Raw genomic sequence first — 16,922 nt, 5'->3', positions numbered from 1 at the left:
ATAACTGGATGATAAAGAATAGGTTGTTTAAACAAAATTGAATGCGACGATTCAAAATCAAAGTCAAAGTCTGAAATCTTTATTTCACAGATAAGCAAATTACATTTAAAATCATCATAATGATTAAACTATACTGCGCATTCGTAAAGCAGATTCCCTTGAGAAGAATAAGCAAGAAACTCTAGGAGTTGCTCTTTGTAAATGTACATTTGAATACATTTATCATTACAATATTTACTTTAAACATCTTAAATGGAGAATACCTGAAAAAACTTAACGGATTTATAACACCCAAGTACGCAGAATCTGTACAATAACCTTAAGTATAAAGTTTTTGTTTCGCTATATTTTTAAACCTCGTACAAAGCGATTGAGAAACCAAGAGAAAACCCTTAGGAATGGATAACCAAAGAAACGAACTGAGGTCCTAATGCTTGAGAATTAGGGACGTCTGATATATCATCATATCAATACACCATCATGTTCCGAGCAGTTGCAGTCTAGTTGAGTAACGCTTGCTTTCTAGACTGATTTTTACCCAGAGACTTATCAGTTAGTCTGAAAGCGTCGTGGTGAACCCTGCATACCTGGAGAGGTTTACGGAACTCTTAGTATGTTTCTCGTTAGAGGAGTTCTACGCTAGGCATGAAACTGGATTTGAAACGATGGTGAGGCTTACAATAACATTATATGAGGCATTACTAGTGAACTGATTCAGTCTTACATTCATACAGTCTTTATGCTTGTCGCTGTAGGCGGATATCGCCTTACGGAAGACTTAACATTTATCGAGGTCAGTACTAAAATGTTTGCTTTCCATGGAATTTTTCAGTTTAAAATGAAATTGAAATCACGAGACAGAACTTCTTTACTTGAAAATTTGGTTCCAGGATGGCCAAACTGTTGTTTCATTTCTTCATACGATTATCATCAAACTTATGAGTACCAATGTCGGTGAAGCATCTTCTATAAGCCAGCTCCTTGACCTCCTTATATGACACGACACCGTCCTTTTCCTTTATTTATGTAGGTATATGTAACTGCGCCTAGCTCGACCTGTGCCCTTCTTCCTCTCGATCTTGCCTTCCAAAATGGTCTTAAAGAAGTTGTCGTGTCGTATCAAATGTCCAATTTACCATTCTCGTACGATATTCAATTGAAAATATCAAAAGTAGTATTGAATAAAAACCAAAAATTTCCAAATTTTAATGCAATATAAAGCTGTGTGTTAATTGGAAATGAAGCTATTTTTTTGGATTTAAATCGTGTATGTATCGTTTTCAAACCAACGTTTCTGGCCTTTTGCAGGTCTCATGGCCAAGGTTGACTCACATGGTAAAGTCATCAATCAGTTATGTCTCGTAAAGCAAACCACCTTGCTTTTCACTAGAGTTACAAAGGTTATGTGTTGAAATACATTATTTTTAATTACCAAAGAAAATTCCAATTTACGCTATGTACGTTACGCAAAATATTTTGTTTTAACATATGAATTTTTACTAAATTAAATTCATTAATTAAGAGGAAATTAGAAATAAATTCTGTCCATAAGTAGGAACTTTTTGGGATTTTTTTTCACAGAAAATATTGTTTTAATTTTCACAGCAATAACATTACCGACGCCGAAAACAAATATATTTGTACTTAAATTTCCGTTTATATCATATAAATGATTCGCACAATAATAGTATAGAATAAATTGTTTATTAACTTACATATTACGTATGAATAAACAATCTTTACAATGATAATATATTTTTAGGCCAGTATTAAAAAATAGCTCCTAACTACGGTATTAGAGCGTATCGTCTGAGATGTCCGTCTGATCTCGGGATGCATACTAAATTCTGCTGTATTTATAGACTATAATCATTGGTATCTTGAATGATACCGTCTCAAGTGACCAAGACCCTGCACTCGATTGATTAGGACTTAATAACAATATTGACTCATATCTTAAGTACTAAGTAATGTTTATTAACAATCGTAGATCATGACAACTCTCAAATGATAATCTCAAGTAATTGATGTGTTGTTTGAGTTCATGGTATTAATAGATTGAGAGGTTGATTTGAGAAAGATCTTAATATCGGTTCTGCATTGGAGATGGATGTATACCAGTCACGCTCGATCAGCGTTGATTCCATTCTCTTTGAGGTCATTGTCGTTTTACCATGGTGGATTGGAATCCATTTGGAGGTAGAAATGACTGAGTCGTTGGTTATATTGTCTTATTATTTGTTATCTTAATTTTATTGAATATGATAGCCTTGGATGCTCCGTGAAATTAAGAAGAAGGACATGCTTTGAAGATGAATCATGAAGAAGAAGTCGTGATGTAGAGTGGAACCTCTCCATACTTTAAGAACTATAGTACAAATTTGTTTAATGAAATTCTTTAGTCACATCTCAAGACGGGATAATGACTCAGGAGAGTCACTAGCAAAGTCAGACAGTATAGAACTGCCTCCGTGGCCGAACAGTTACCATGGCGGACTGCCACTTAGAGGACCCAGGTTCGATTCCCGGACCGGGCAAAATATTTGTATGGCCTACATTTATTTCTCTCGTGAGTTCGGTTGTAATTTGTGGTTGTCTATGTGTGTATCCATGGCACCCGCGACCACAGGACTTCCCTAGTGTGTGCGTTATTATTATTACTGTCTGGAAGGATTGATAATAAGTAATCTACTGTAGGAGGCCCTTTGTATGAGTGCGCCAGAAACTGCATCAACAGAGAAAAATGTTACGTTATCGTGAAGCGAGCAACAGCAGTTCCTGACAAACATAACTCATGATCACTCTGTTAAGAGTGTTACGAAGATACTTTAATAGAGTTGTTCAAATCAAAAGTGCCGATAGTGACTGCTACAGTTGTTAAAAAGTTCCAATCTTTCCCACGTCCTGTGGCGCCACGGTTAGCGACAATAGGACGGACAAGCGTTATATCGGTCCGCACCCCGCTATTTCAGCGTTTCTATTTATAGCCGCAGATCCGAACCGATGTGGGTCGACATTCGGCATACCGAACGCTTTTCATACAATACTGCACGTGATAATTATGAACGATTTTAATTCTTCTCGCTTTACTAGTAATTTACTTAAATAAGTTCAAGATATGTACTACTTGACGATATTGGTTGCTATCGGTTTGCACTGTGGGCTCTGGACTAAGAGGGGACCAGTAATGATTGAAACGATTTCCGGAAGACCGGTTTCGAAAATAAACTTTTCTAAATTTATTCCGGTCTATCTAGTGCCACGGATTGTATTCTGTTGCTCTGTACTCATAGTAGAAGGAATTCCTTGTTTGGTACATTATAAGATGTATACTAAAATTTGTAAAGAAGATTTTTCATGTAAAAGCGCTGGTAGCCTTGTAACAGAACGGTTGCAGGTTGAGTACTCAAATTCCTATAGCGGCATTTACCTATAGGGCAAGTTACATAAGTTGCTATATCTTTCACTAACGAAGTTGTGAAGTTGTTGAAGTCATCAACTCGCATTGGACCAACGTAACGGGCTATAGCCCTTAACACCTTTCCTTAGAGGAGATGCTTGCTCAAAAGGCACTCATGAGTTGGTAATGATGATTAACTTATGATGAACCAATGCAGAGATAACAAATTTAACGACAATTCAAATATATTGTACCAATTTCGTTTCTTTCGTAATTAAATAGTTAATAAGACAACAAAGTTCATAAACGAAAAAAGAACATGAAACATTCTGCGGAATTCACCTAAAAAATTTTTGTAGCATGTGTTTTCACTCTATGTACAGTATTATTGTTATCTACTGTATCTACTACAATTCATATTATCGTAGTATTATTACTAATATTGAATCCCCACGAAACTCTCTCGACGATTGACTTTTATTTTTCACTGTAATTGTACAGTCGTGATTATTATTACATAATTTTAAAAATATAACATAAAAGCAAAGCGTGCCAATTCCCTAGTTCCGTTTGTTGCCCACAGCTACGATGGTTTTTTATTTCACGTTTCAAAATTAACGAGCAAGCTTAAACTAATAAGAGAAGTATCCGAAGATTAAACTATATAACCACCATTATCATCATCCTCTAAGGGTACACCATATTGACCCCATGCGATTTGGGTGTATCACAAGTTTCCAAATGTCAGCAACTTTCTTCAACACGCAGTATTCACCATAATGTTTTTCTTCACTGTTAGCGAGAAGTATTTCTGCTGTACATGTATACTGGCTCAGGAATCCGAACAGTCGATCCAATCCTTCTCCCACATCCAAATTAACTAACACTACTACAGGAAGTAGGAGAATTTGTGACATTTGAAATTCAGATTAGATTCTTCTTTATTTCTTATTAGGTTAGCATTTCTATTTATCACAACTCAACTCCACATTCGCAAGAAGACTGATTAACTTTAAAAGATTAAGGAAGAAGCTATGGATTTTTTATTTTAATTTATTTATTTCATCATTACTATGATCCAATGAATGCGAGTACGTGCAGCCTTAAAACTATGTTAGTACTTAAATTATATAAGAGAGATTGTAGTCTGTATTAATTGCCGCATCTCTGGACAGTCAGTTCTTCCATCAAATGACTAAGGATTCTATTAGGGCTGATACGTATTATATACGTATTATATATGCGTACTATAGTAGCGACGCCGACTCTTCACGGATGACAACCATGAAACTGTCCACTCGCGCATTCGTAAACATGGCTGAGGCACTGCAGAAACCTGACAGCCCCAACAGCATCCCAAAGGCATTGTTGTAATTGCCCGCGCAGAGCATCCAGTAAGCGCTAAGTGTAGCTCGTCCACAGGGCGTCACCTTATAGCGATGTGCAGTACATATTGTCATTATTAAACATTGTTCAATTTATAGAGGCTCTGGATTCCGAATAAAGCCATAAAATTAAAATTATGCTGAAAAATTACTCAGTGTTACTAAACTATATAATTAACCGATAAATTAAGAAAAATGTGTAAATAGTTTTCTGTAACGATACTATCATATTGCAATAATAATGTTCGTGAGACAAAAAGGAAGACGTTCCGAGTCTGGACTGTAAATACAGACGTATTTTCTTTCCGATGCTTTCTAAAGCAATGAATGTTTTATTATCACATATATCACGTTCATTATGTATCACATATGTGTGTTAAGTGCATTACATTGAATTGTACACTTCTTCCAAACTCTCCAATAAAACGCCGTGTTAACCAAACTGATTTATTAAATTATCTATTCCTCCAACAATTTATATTAGAACTTTAAAATATACTCAACAACATTTATAACAAAATACCGTTATAATTCCTGACCAATCTAACTTGAACATTTGATGAGATACGAATGCATACATTTTTCTTTCACCTAAAGACATTGCCTCGTACATCCCTTCTTTTTCAATTCCCGCCATTTTTCGCAAGTAGGGAACTTTAAAAGCAATGTCATTGGCTAGTCGAACCGGTAGATAAAGTGTTCGGACCAATCACAATCAACACCGACACGCCATCTACACGGTAACATTTCGGAAACCTAATAATATCAATTAACAAACTTTTTAAATTAATATATGGAATAAGCTTATTTACCCTTATAATATTTAAATAAATAATAATGAAAATAATTTTTCTATTTTACAATTATATATTTCTTACAGAACCAATCAGTATACAGGTATGGTAAGGATTACTGTTATTATTTCAGATGCATACAAATCGACTCGTAGAATGTTTTCAGATCAAATCGAAAACATTCATAAAATGGGTGGAGTAAGTAATAAGAGAAACAGGAGGGCTGGTATAAAAAAGTGGAACAAAAGTAGGTAAAACACTCTTGCTTTAAAGTAGGTAAACCGCTGTAGGTTTGCCAAGATCGTGCAAAATAGCGATTAATAGGCTCTGCTTACCGCAAAAGGAATTCTAAACATATGCCTAAATATAATTTGGAATCCGGATTTTAAAATATTCTACAAAGATAGCGCTTGTGCTAATTTTGTAATTCCATGATCGTGGCAATGTTACAGAAATACCGGCCCTGATTATGACCTCAATTCGGATTATGATCTTTCTGGCGACGATGATATTAAACTACGAAGGAACGTTCCCTTTATAGCCCTTATGATTAACGTAAAACAATAGTCTCAAGACATTGTCATCTTTATTACCCCACTCACTCAGGAGCCTACCACCAGGAAGTCGCTAAATTGCCTTCGCACTCAGGAAGCTCACTGCAGAGACAAGATGTGTGAATGGAGTTTTAGTAGCTCCTTGTGAAAGGGTTCGTCCAGGGTAGTATTGCCACCTTACCTATTTATGCCGCCAAGCAGTAAAGTCAGCATTACTGCGTCCCGGTTTTGAAGGGTAAGGATGCTTGTGAAATTACAGGCACATGGGACTTGTCAACTTATATCTCAGGGTGATGGGCGCAATTGGTAGTGCCACTCAGATCGTTGCAATTTAAAGCTCTGAGTGACGCTGTAACTGTTATGGACAGGCGTGTAACTTAGCATCAGGCGCACAACTTGTTCGTCCCGTCACTTGATGTTATAAAAAAAAGTTTCAGGGATGTCTGTCTAACCCAATGTAACTGCGGTAAACACAGTCCATGCGGCATAAAAAAACGTGCTGACGAAGGCACATCAGCATGTGTTGCTCGTGCCCAAAAATTCCTGTAAGAGGGAACCTGCGCAGACAATCAACTACTCAAAATCAATATAGTCCCAAAGTAAACATAGCACTGTTACGATAAGAAAAAGAAGAACTATTTTGGCATATCGCAAGCTAAGAGCAAATATCCAGACGACATGATCCTTATTCCATTTTTTTAAATTCATTTATTCAAAAAAAGTTTATACATTTACAACAGTACATCTCCCGCCAAACTGGAAACAGTTTGTTGGCGAGCACGCTCTCACACATTATATGTTAATTCTTAATTAATGAATTAATAGCGCACAATAAAAACAACAAACAACTAATATAATTAATATAACTAAACTTAGACTTAACTTCTACTAACTATTCTAATAACATATTTTTTAATTTAGATTTTAAAATTATTATATTATTATTATTATTATTACTACTTACTGGATTTTTCCTAAGGAAACCTATATTATTAAAAATATGTGGTACCAGATATTTGTTTAGCCTTCGTCCGTAATAATTGACAGTCCGAGGTTGCACAAACTTTCCTTCACGAACCCTCCTAGTCCTATATTTGTTATATACCGGTATTTTAAATTTGTCACTAAAATAATTATCAATTATGATTTGGTAGTTTGGTTTCAAATCTGCAGGTAATATTTTAAGAATGCTGTACAATTTACTATAATCCCCTTTGCAGTCACGTTTTATTGAGGAACTTACTAAATATTTCAATAAACTTAATTGCAGGGCTTTTACTCGTTTAAGATAAGTGTTAAAGGTCCGACCGTAAATACTGACACCATAATTAATTAGAGAATCTCCCAACGTATAGTATACCATGAGAAATGTTCGCCTGCTTAACACATTTTTTAAATGATAAAATTTTCCTAAAATTATTCTAAGTTTTCTTCAAAGATCCTCAGCATGAAATTTCCAATTAAACTGTGTTTCGACCCATAAAGCTAAGTACTTATATTTATCAACATATTTTAGTGATTCACATTTACAGCTGGTCTTATTAGCATGTAAGCATTCATAAGTGTGTCCTATTACCCTATAATTATTGTAACTCAGGTTTTTGGCCTTCTTATTGTAAGGAGAATACATATGCAGACATTTAGTTTTCTCTAAGTTTATGATTATGCCGTTGTCATGCGCCCATTTAGTAATATTTTCAAAATCATTTTGTATTTTGGCACGAGCATCGTTCAAATCTTTTGCTGAGTACAATAGACACATATCATCAGCATACATATATACCTTACATTGTTGTATTACATTCACTACACTATTCACCAACATTATATATCCGATAGGGCCATAGACAGATCCGGTAGGGACACCCAACGTAACATCATATTCTCCTCCCATACTACCATCGACTTTAGTACGGATAGTTCTTCCCGAAAGGTAGTTTCGAAACCATATGTTGATAGGTCCCGCTATTTCACACTCCTCCATAGCCTGGAGCAGCACGTCATGGTCTAGTGTATCAAATGCCTTCTTATAATCGATAAAAAGAGCTAAGACTTGTTTACGTGAATTGAGGCTTTCGTTAACTGCTTCCGAAAACTCAGTTAGGGCCGTGCTCGTGCTGCGCCTAGGCCTGAAGCCGTGCTGCACGTCCGACAGTACATTTTGTTTCTCTAGGAATTTTGAAATCTGTCCTACAACTACCTTTTCAACAATTTTGTTTATTACAGAAAGAATAGCAATTGGTCGATAGTTTGTATATTGGAAATGGCTTCCACTTTTATATATTGGCCGTATTATCGACTTTTTTAATTCATTGGGGTACCCCCCTTTTGCTAAACACATGTTTACACAGTTTGCTAACACTGGGCTGATCTTTTCACAAATAAGTTTTAAATCCCTAACTCTTATACCATCAGTACCAGGCGATTTTACTGCACTTAAGCATATTATAATACTTTGTATATCAGCTGACTGAACCCTTATGTATCTTAGTGATTTATTACTTAATTTTACATACGAGTTGGGTATGAGTCTTTGACCCAGGTTCATATGCATGTAGCATCCCACATTAAAATCCACACACTAGATAACCACTAGCAGTAAGCCTCGCTTTGCAGCTGAGATAGCGGGAATATTAAAAAGTCAAAAGAGTACTTGGTCCCTGTGGTCTCAGTGCCTATCTAGCGGTGTTCAACCAGAGAAATTAAATACTTGTTAGCGAGGAGTTTTACTTGTAGGATCCAGGATTTGTACAAAATACGCTATTTATATCTATGTCTATATAATGGTTCAAGAGAGAGCACATCTAAAGTTCTTACGTATATTCAATGCTACGTACAATCACATTCATATGTAACATGTATTGTTGTCGGTATTGCATAACTAAGGTTACTCATGGTATTTTTTCATTTAACAATATGGTATTGTCGGTGTAGCTCCCTCCAAAACATCTCTCGGTGTACCACACACTTTTTAGCGAAGTCTAAGTTCGTGATCTTTTAAATCGTCTATTATAATAACGTAAGTATATTTATATCCATATTAAATTTAATTAATGTTTTTGGATGGTTTGAATATGTGTATCGGTATTGTATTACAGTATTTGTCTCCAAAGTTGGAGCCAGTATCAGAATCAAATGACAATGTAACGATCAAAGAAATTACCCGTCACGTCTACAAACAAATTTTATTCGGCCGCAACGAAAATAAACCGCGTGTAAACTGGACAATCGGGCATTCTTGGCACCGACCGATGTTACGGATAATGTTGGATTTGAGCTATTTTCCCAAACTGCCGAACGGGCACTGTTGGCACTTGTGAATGGCAGCCAATATCAGCAAGATTTTAGCTAAATTCAAGATGACGACTGACATCTTACGATGACTTGTATTCACAGATTTTTATCATTGTTTGTAGTAGTAGTAGCCATAGACACTGTAGCACACTTACACTTTCAGTTGATTGAGATACATATTTGTCGACACTGAAATCCATTACCAGACAAAGTTATGTTAAAAGCAATTAGCAAGACATTTATTATTGTCTGTAGTGATTCACGGTAACTCTAAATCTGCTATAGACGTGCAGCTGGCTCGTAAATTATGCAAGTATGCAACAGTACAGTGTACTGTTATTTTGTCGTCAGTAATGTGTAGCTGTCAGTAGGTTATATGTTGTGGCTAGTAACTAATTATAGACTCGAAATGTACGGTCCTCATAACGAATTCTGCCCCCATTTCACGTATGTACATAGGGCGCACTATAAGTTTCCGGCACCGGCCACTTATATGAACAATATTTAAAAAGTAATTACAACATTTGAAAATGGAACTCTTTGCCTGTAGAATACAGTTTGTTTCATCTGACTTTCACTTGTTTTTACATTGTGGCGTCATTTTAGAAATTGGTTGTCTACATCACCATGGATTTAAGTCGTGAAAATTTTCGTAGTATGATTTTCTACGATTTTAAGTGTAATTTAACAGCTCAGCGGAGCTTCGTTCGGTTTCAAACAGCTTTAGGCGATGAAGCACCATGCAAGACGACTATTTATAGCTGGTTTGCAGAATTCAAACGCGGTCGTGTGAATCTCAGTAACGAATCTCGTGATGGTCGCCCGTCCACTGCTGTGAACAACAAAAACATCGATGCTGTGCGCCGTATGATCAAAACAGACAGGCATGCCATGAGATTTGGGCATCTTTAGGCATAGGCATGAGTCAAATACAATCAATACTACACAAACTGTGGATGTGTTTGGATCTCACACAATTTGACTGAGGCTCAAAAAACGGATCGCGTCCCTGGTGCAATGCCATACTTACCAGATTCAACGAAGGGGCGTCAAATTTGGTGTGGGACATAGTAACAGGTGACCGAACATGGATTTATAGTCACGATCCCAAAACAAAGTAGCAATCGAGCGTATGGGTCTTTCGAGATGAGCCGAAACCAACCAAAGTGGCGCGCGTGCAAAGTGCCTCTACGCGGATGATTGCTTCTTTTTTTTATAAAACTGGACACATGGCTACTGTTGCTTTGGAGACTCGTTGTACCATGAATAGTGATTGGTACACGACCATTTGTTTGCCTTAAGTTATTGACAAACTCCGTAAAAATAACCGTAAACGCCGTATCATCTTGCACCACGATAATGCGAGTTCTCACACGGCTAGACAGACAAATGAATTTTTGAAGGTGACAACGTTGACCTTATGAGCCATCCCGCGTACAGTCCCGATCTGGCACCTTGTGACTTTTATTTATGTCCAAAAATTAAGAACTAGTTACGCGGTCAACGATTTTCATCACCTGAAGAGGCTGTCGAAGAGTATGAAAAATATGTTTCAGAGCTTGTCACGGAGGAGTGGCATAAATGTTTCAAAATTGGTTCATTCGTATGGAAAAGTGCATTAACGCTAACGGAGAATATTATGAGAAACAATAAATTCATTTCTGACCATTTTTTTCTTATTCATTACGGAAACTTATATAGTGCGTCTCACGTACTATCAAACCTGGCTCACATTGTGTTATGTGAAACTATAAACTTCCAGCGGCTTCTGACGAACTTCTTTCACCTATCACCAAACCATTTAAGCATTTCTTTTTTTTACTAGGTAATAGTAAGCCGTCTTTCATACTACAACACTAACTACAGTATTCCGAAGACTGTCTTGAAAAGTAACATTACATATAGTACGCAAAGCTCTTACTTGTTTTTTTTATAACATCAAGCGACGGGACGAATAAGTCGTGCACCTGATGGTAAGCTACATGCCTGGCTATAACAGTTACAGTGCCACTCAGAGCTTTAAATTGCAAAGATCTGAGAGGCAATGCCACTACGCCCGTCACCCTGAGACATAAGTTGACAAGTCCAATGTGCCTGCAATTTCACCAGCACCTTTACCATTCAAAACCGGAACACAGTAATGCTGACTTTACTGCTTGGCGGCAGAAATAGGTAAGGTGGCAGTACTACCCTGGACGATCTCTTTCACAAGGAGCTCTTCTATTACTTGTTCTGCCATGATATCCGCTCACGCGATACATGCAGCCGTAGACGCATACCACACCTAGAGGTGCCGGTGATGATTTTATACCGATTTATCGGATATCGAAGTTATAACAGGTAAAAGAACTAATATTAATTGCTATTTCGTTATCTACACTAGCAAACCATAAAGTTTTTAATACCTGGGTCTGTCATTTAAAAAAAATAAACAACTTCAAAAATACGTCACGACAATCGTGTGTGTTATTGTTTGGGCTGGTGATTTCGGTGTTTATTTATTGAAAACATACCGTAAGTAGCGTTTTTTAAGTTTACCCTGAATATAAATGTTTATAAACTATACTTTAAGGAGTAATTTCATGGTAAACGTTAGAACCACTCAAACGGAATATTATCATATTTATCCAAGTACACCACAAATTTCATTAGTGCATTTTAAGTGTAGGATTTGCGGTGTATTACTGGATTTTATTTGAGATGTTTTTGTTGGTAGTACGGAGGGTATTTATTTAGCAATGCAGAATAATAATTTTTATTTATAAAAACTTGTATTTAAACTGAATGCTTTTCTAATTTGCGAAACCAAATAGCCGCCATTTTGCGGTAGGAGGAGCGCATCGCGCGAGCGGTTATTACGTAGCTCAAATCCTTTATATGACAGCATTATGGGCAGCATTGAGCGTTTTCGAAAGGATATCAATTTGCCAAATATTTCTAAGGTTACCAGAGTCCTTAGGGGTGTCACTTTGTATGGAAATTGTAAAGTCACGAAAATCTGGAGGTATTTCTAATACAGTAATAAGCGTAGTGGCGACTATTCGCGAGGATATAAATTTTAGTTTTTGGATATGGCTAATGTCATGGAAGAATTTAATATTCACCTGATGTTAAATGAAGAATAGTATAGTAAATTGAAGAGAGAGAAAAAAAACTAAATTCGCACCATTGATCATCACGCTTAGAAGAGCTAAACCTATCGTTCGGCTAAGTACGAGTAGCTGCCAGCCTTGTGATAATTGTTTGGTTTTCAATAGAGGGTATATCACAGAGAGTGTGCGACGTCGTCACCATGATCGCGAAGAGTCTCTCTAGGCAGCAGACTGGAGTTTTATCCTTTGTTGTAAATATACCCAAAATTCGCTTGAAGCGTTACCCTTTCAAATTTACGTGTCATATGGCTTTGGAGAGTAATTCTTCGCCTGTAGATTTGTTCCCTGAACGGTGTAATTTTGGTCTTCCTAGACAACAAATTAATGAGTATAGTATAGATGTGCATTCTCCATCGTCAACCTCTTCGTCACTGTCGCGCACTTCTTTTAATTATAAATAAATATATTTATAACCAGTTTCACTATTTATATTTTATATCCTGTTTTTAACACCAGTAACAAACACCCAATGCGTGTTTCAAGTTTTATACAGCATTGCGCGTAAAGCAGCCTTATTTGAAAACAAAAAATCTGTAAATCGCTATTACCTCATATCCAGAGTGTCAGAGTAGTTGTTAAAATTGATTACATCTAACCTACGTAGGTACCTTTGTAGAATTGAATTTCCATTGCGACTTTTTATATTCATTTCGCTCGATTCTGGCGAACCTCTCTTGCTTCACTTACATTAACCGTTTTTTTTTTCAACCTAAAGCTAGAAATCACAATCCAAGAACATTGTAATTTGATCTCTCCATCAACAGCTCAGCTGGATAATCAGACTTGAGTGATATAGGTCAAAGTGTTTAGTAAAAACATATCAATTCTGATTTGAATATCAGCTGTGGTCCAATTGATGTGGGCGTAATGCCAGACTTTCGGCTCAATGTGTCTTTTACCATACACTAGGAAAAGTAAGTAAGAAGGCGAGATATAAATGTTACTGAAGATCCACACTTGCTCATTCTTCTTTAATCCATTGCGTCTCAATAATGATTACTGGTCTTCTTCAGTGTTTTTTATCTCATGAGGTCTGGGATTTCGCACGTGCAATCTTTTCCAGCTAATTTTACCAGATCATCTACCCATCTTGCGGAAATAATTCGATTAAATTGAGGCGTTATCTAAAACAATAGCAGTTAAGTCAATATAAAATAGTTTTAACTGCGACTATGTCAAATTTATTTAGCAGAAAAGCTCTTTGTGAAGTTCGTCTGAGGAAATATTGCCACCATGCCTGTTTTACTTGTTTAACTGCCTCGGTGGCCGAACGGTTACCATACCGGACTGCCACGCAGAGGTCCCAGGTTTGATTCCCGGGCCGGGAGAAATATTTGTATGGCTTACATTTATTTCTCTCGTGAGTTTGAGTGTAATTTGTAGTTGTCTATGTGTGTGCCCATGGCACCTGCGACACAATTTACCCTAGTGCGGGGCTATGTTGAGTGTGTACGTTATTATTATTATTATTATTATTATTATTATTTCACCACCAAGCAGTAATATGAGCATTACATCAGGAACAATTAGACTTGTGTCTCCGAGTGACGGGAGCAGTAGCAGGACGCTCACCCGTCACCGGTACTCCGCCGTGCGACCTTGAAGCCGAGGTCCTGGCGGAGGTCCACGCCTACCGGCGGGGTATGAGGGACCGAGGCGAGCGCCCTACTCCCCAAGAAGTCGAGCGGGAGCGTCGCCTCGCAGCGCAGCGCATGCGGGACCGGTGGAAAGAGGGCTTGGCGAATCCCCCCTATGGAGCTCGGACCATAGGGGCGATCTGTCTTGTCCTGGTAGAGTGGGTGAGCCGGTCCCATTGGCCACTGTCGTACCACCTTGTGCAGGTGCTGACCGGGTATGGCTGCTTCGGTCACTACCTATACAAGGTGACGAGGAGGGAACCGTCCCCGTCATGCACCGAGCGCGGCGCTGCGGATGACACCACGCAGCACACCCTAGCGGTGTGCAGCCGGTGGGATGAGCAGCGTCGTACCCTGACGGGGACAATAGGGCAGGATCTCTCGCCGCCATGCTCGGTAGCGAGGAGTCCTGGGAGGCGGTGGCCTCCTTTTGCAGAGAGGTTATGTCGCAAAAGGAGGCTGCGGAGCGGGTGTGCGAGGACGCGGCGAAGGCGCAGACGTACGGGTAGAAGGCGAAGGTGGTGAATGTGCACCGACCCCACGGCGCCGACTAACCGGCGGGAGGTAAACCCGGGGGGTTTTAGTGGGGTAGGCCGGAGGTAGACTGGAGGGAGAGTCCCCACATAACCCCTGAGTCTCCCTGGGCTCAGGGGTATCTATAAAGATTTACCCTCCCGCCACTTGATATCATAGAAAAAGATGATACAATACGCGATAAAAGAGACGATACGTTTTTGTCATAAACAATCAATTTTATGACCAGAAATATAGAGCCGAAAAGATAAAGGTTGATCCTTAATGTACCTAACTGACAGCCAGTTCTAAAGTAAATGGATTGTTGATTAACATAACTCATACAGTTTGAATCCACGCTATTTCGCTCCAGGCGGTAATAATAAATTGCTGTTGCCAGCACTCGACAAATAAAGGCGAATTTATTTATCAATATATTTGTATGTATTTAAAAATAAATTTTTCGCAAGATTTTTTTTTTACGAGAAATATTTTAACGTTTTCGTAAAAAAGTTAATTATATATAATATTGAATTAGAAAGTAGACGGGTCCCTTCAAACTGTACTCATATATTTTCTTCAGTAGTAATTTATGTGAGAACGTGTCGAAAGCTTTCGTCAGATCCATGAAAATATTTCAGACCGCATTCGTATTATTAATACTTTCTATTATAATTGCAACATGTAAATTATAGCGAGACTTGTTGATTTATTTCTCTGAAAGTTGGTTAGTTATGGTTATGTAGTTGGAATTTATTCATCTTCGTGTTTTATTGCCGTATCTGTTGTCATTTTTATCAAGCTTGCTGTATCAAATTACCTTATCATTAATTATGCTTGCCATGTCTTTAGATTCGTAAATACATAACTTATCATTACATTTGTGATATATGTTCCTTCTGCATTTGATATTTTAGTTTATAAATGATTTGCCACGAATATTTCTAATATTGCTTTACTTGTTTATAGTAGGTATATTATATTTATTATTAACTGAATCTTGTGAAGTATATGATAAATATAAAAAAAAAATAAAAAATAATGTATTTTATACATTGACTTACAATTATATGGACGTCGGGTTCGCGCTAAAACGTGTCCGAACTTATAGGGCGTTAAAATCGTATACAGAGCGTCATTCACGCTTTAGTCTTCGTTTATTCGACTGGCAGCGAAGCAAGCAAAATTAGACAGTACTGCGATGACATTACAATTCAAATTCAACGTTTTAGCTTTTTCATATTCCTTTACATGTCACTATGTTTAAATAGGTTGACTTGGGACATTTTTTTCGTGGTTTTTGTATTAGACCCGTCGTCCATTTATTTGTAAGTCAATGATTTTATAACATATATACTTCACGCCTTTTTTTATCGAGGTAGGCAGAGACAGCCTTTCATTTCTACAATCCTGATACATTTTTTTCGCGTCGTCTGCGTACACCAGTGTTTTCAAATGTATGAAATCACTGGTGCAAAATATTTTTACGATACCAAGCAACACGCCTGTCACAGTTGCATTGCCACTCAGAGCTTTAAATTGTAATGATCTAATCTAACTTCCGTGTCTTTACTTCTTCACCTTTCGAACGCCGCAATACTCATCATTATGATTATACGAGTTTTTAGAAATGCAATTCTATAAGAACCACTGATGAGACCATACAAACTACCCAATAACCAAGCTTGCAGGTCATGCAAGAAAATCCATATAACGTATTATGACATAGAAAATCTTCAGCTTAATGAAATTTAGATTCCAACTGCGCATGCATGACAGGTGTAGACAGGAAGTGAAAATTTGCGTAAACGCAATTCCAGTATAATTTTATTAGATATAATTTTCACCTGCCACTCAGTGACATTAAATAGTTCTCATAGTAATAATAAGTTCATTGGCCTTCCGTTTAGTGTACGTAGTTATTAATGTTAACATCTTAATAAATAATAAACCTTTATGAAAATTAATTGTGTAATCGTATATTTCTTTTTCACCTGCGATTACAGGACACCTATTCAAATTTCATATTCTCAATATAGAACGTTATGCAAATTTAATTAATTAATTTTTCAATATCAAAAAATAATTGAAGTGTAATCACTTGCTTTCGTATTTTGATTACAATTAATGGCAAATAAAAATCCAAGATTACGATCATTTTTATGTCTTCCATTTTCAATTTTAAATTATCTC

This window comes from Hyposmocoma kahamanoa, unplaced genomic scaffold (genome assembly GCF_003589595.1).
Source record: "Hyposmocoma kahamanoa isolate Upper Pololo Valley unplaced genomic scaffold, ASM358959v1 88, whole genome shotgun sequence".
NCBI lineage: Eukaryota > Metazoa > Arthropoda > Insecta > Lepidoptera > Cosmopterigidae > Hyposmocoma > Hyposmocoma kahamanoa.
The sequence above is the reverse complement of the archived record's forward strand: the minus strand, read 5'-3'. Positions refer to the sequence as shown.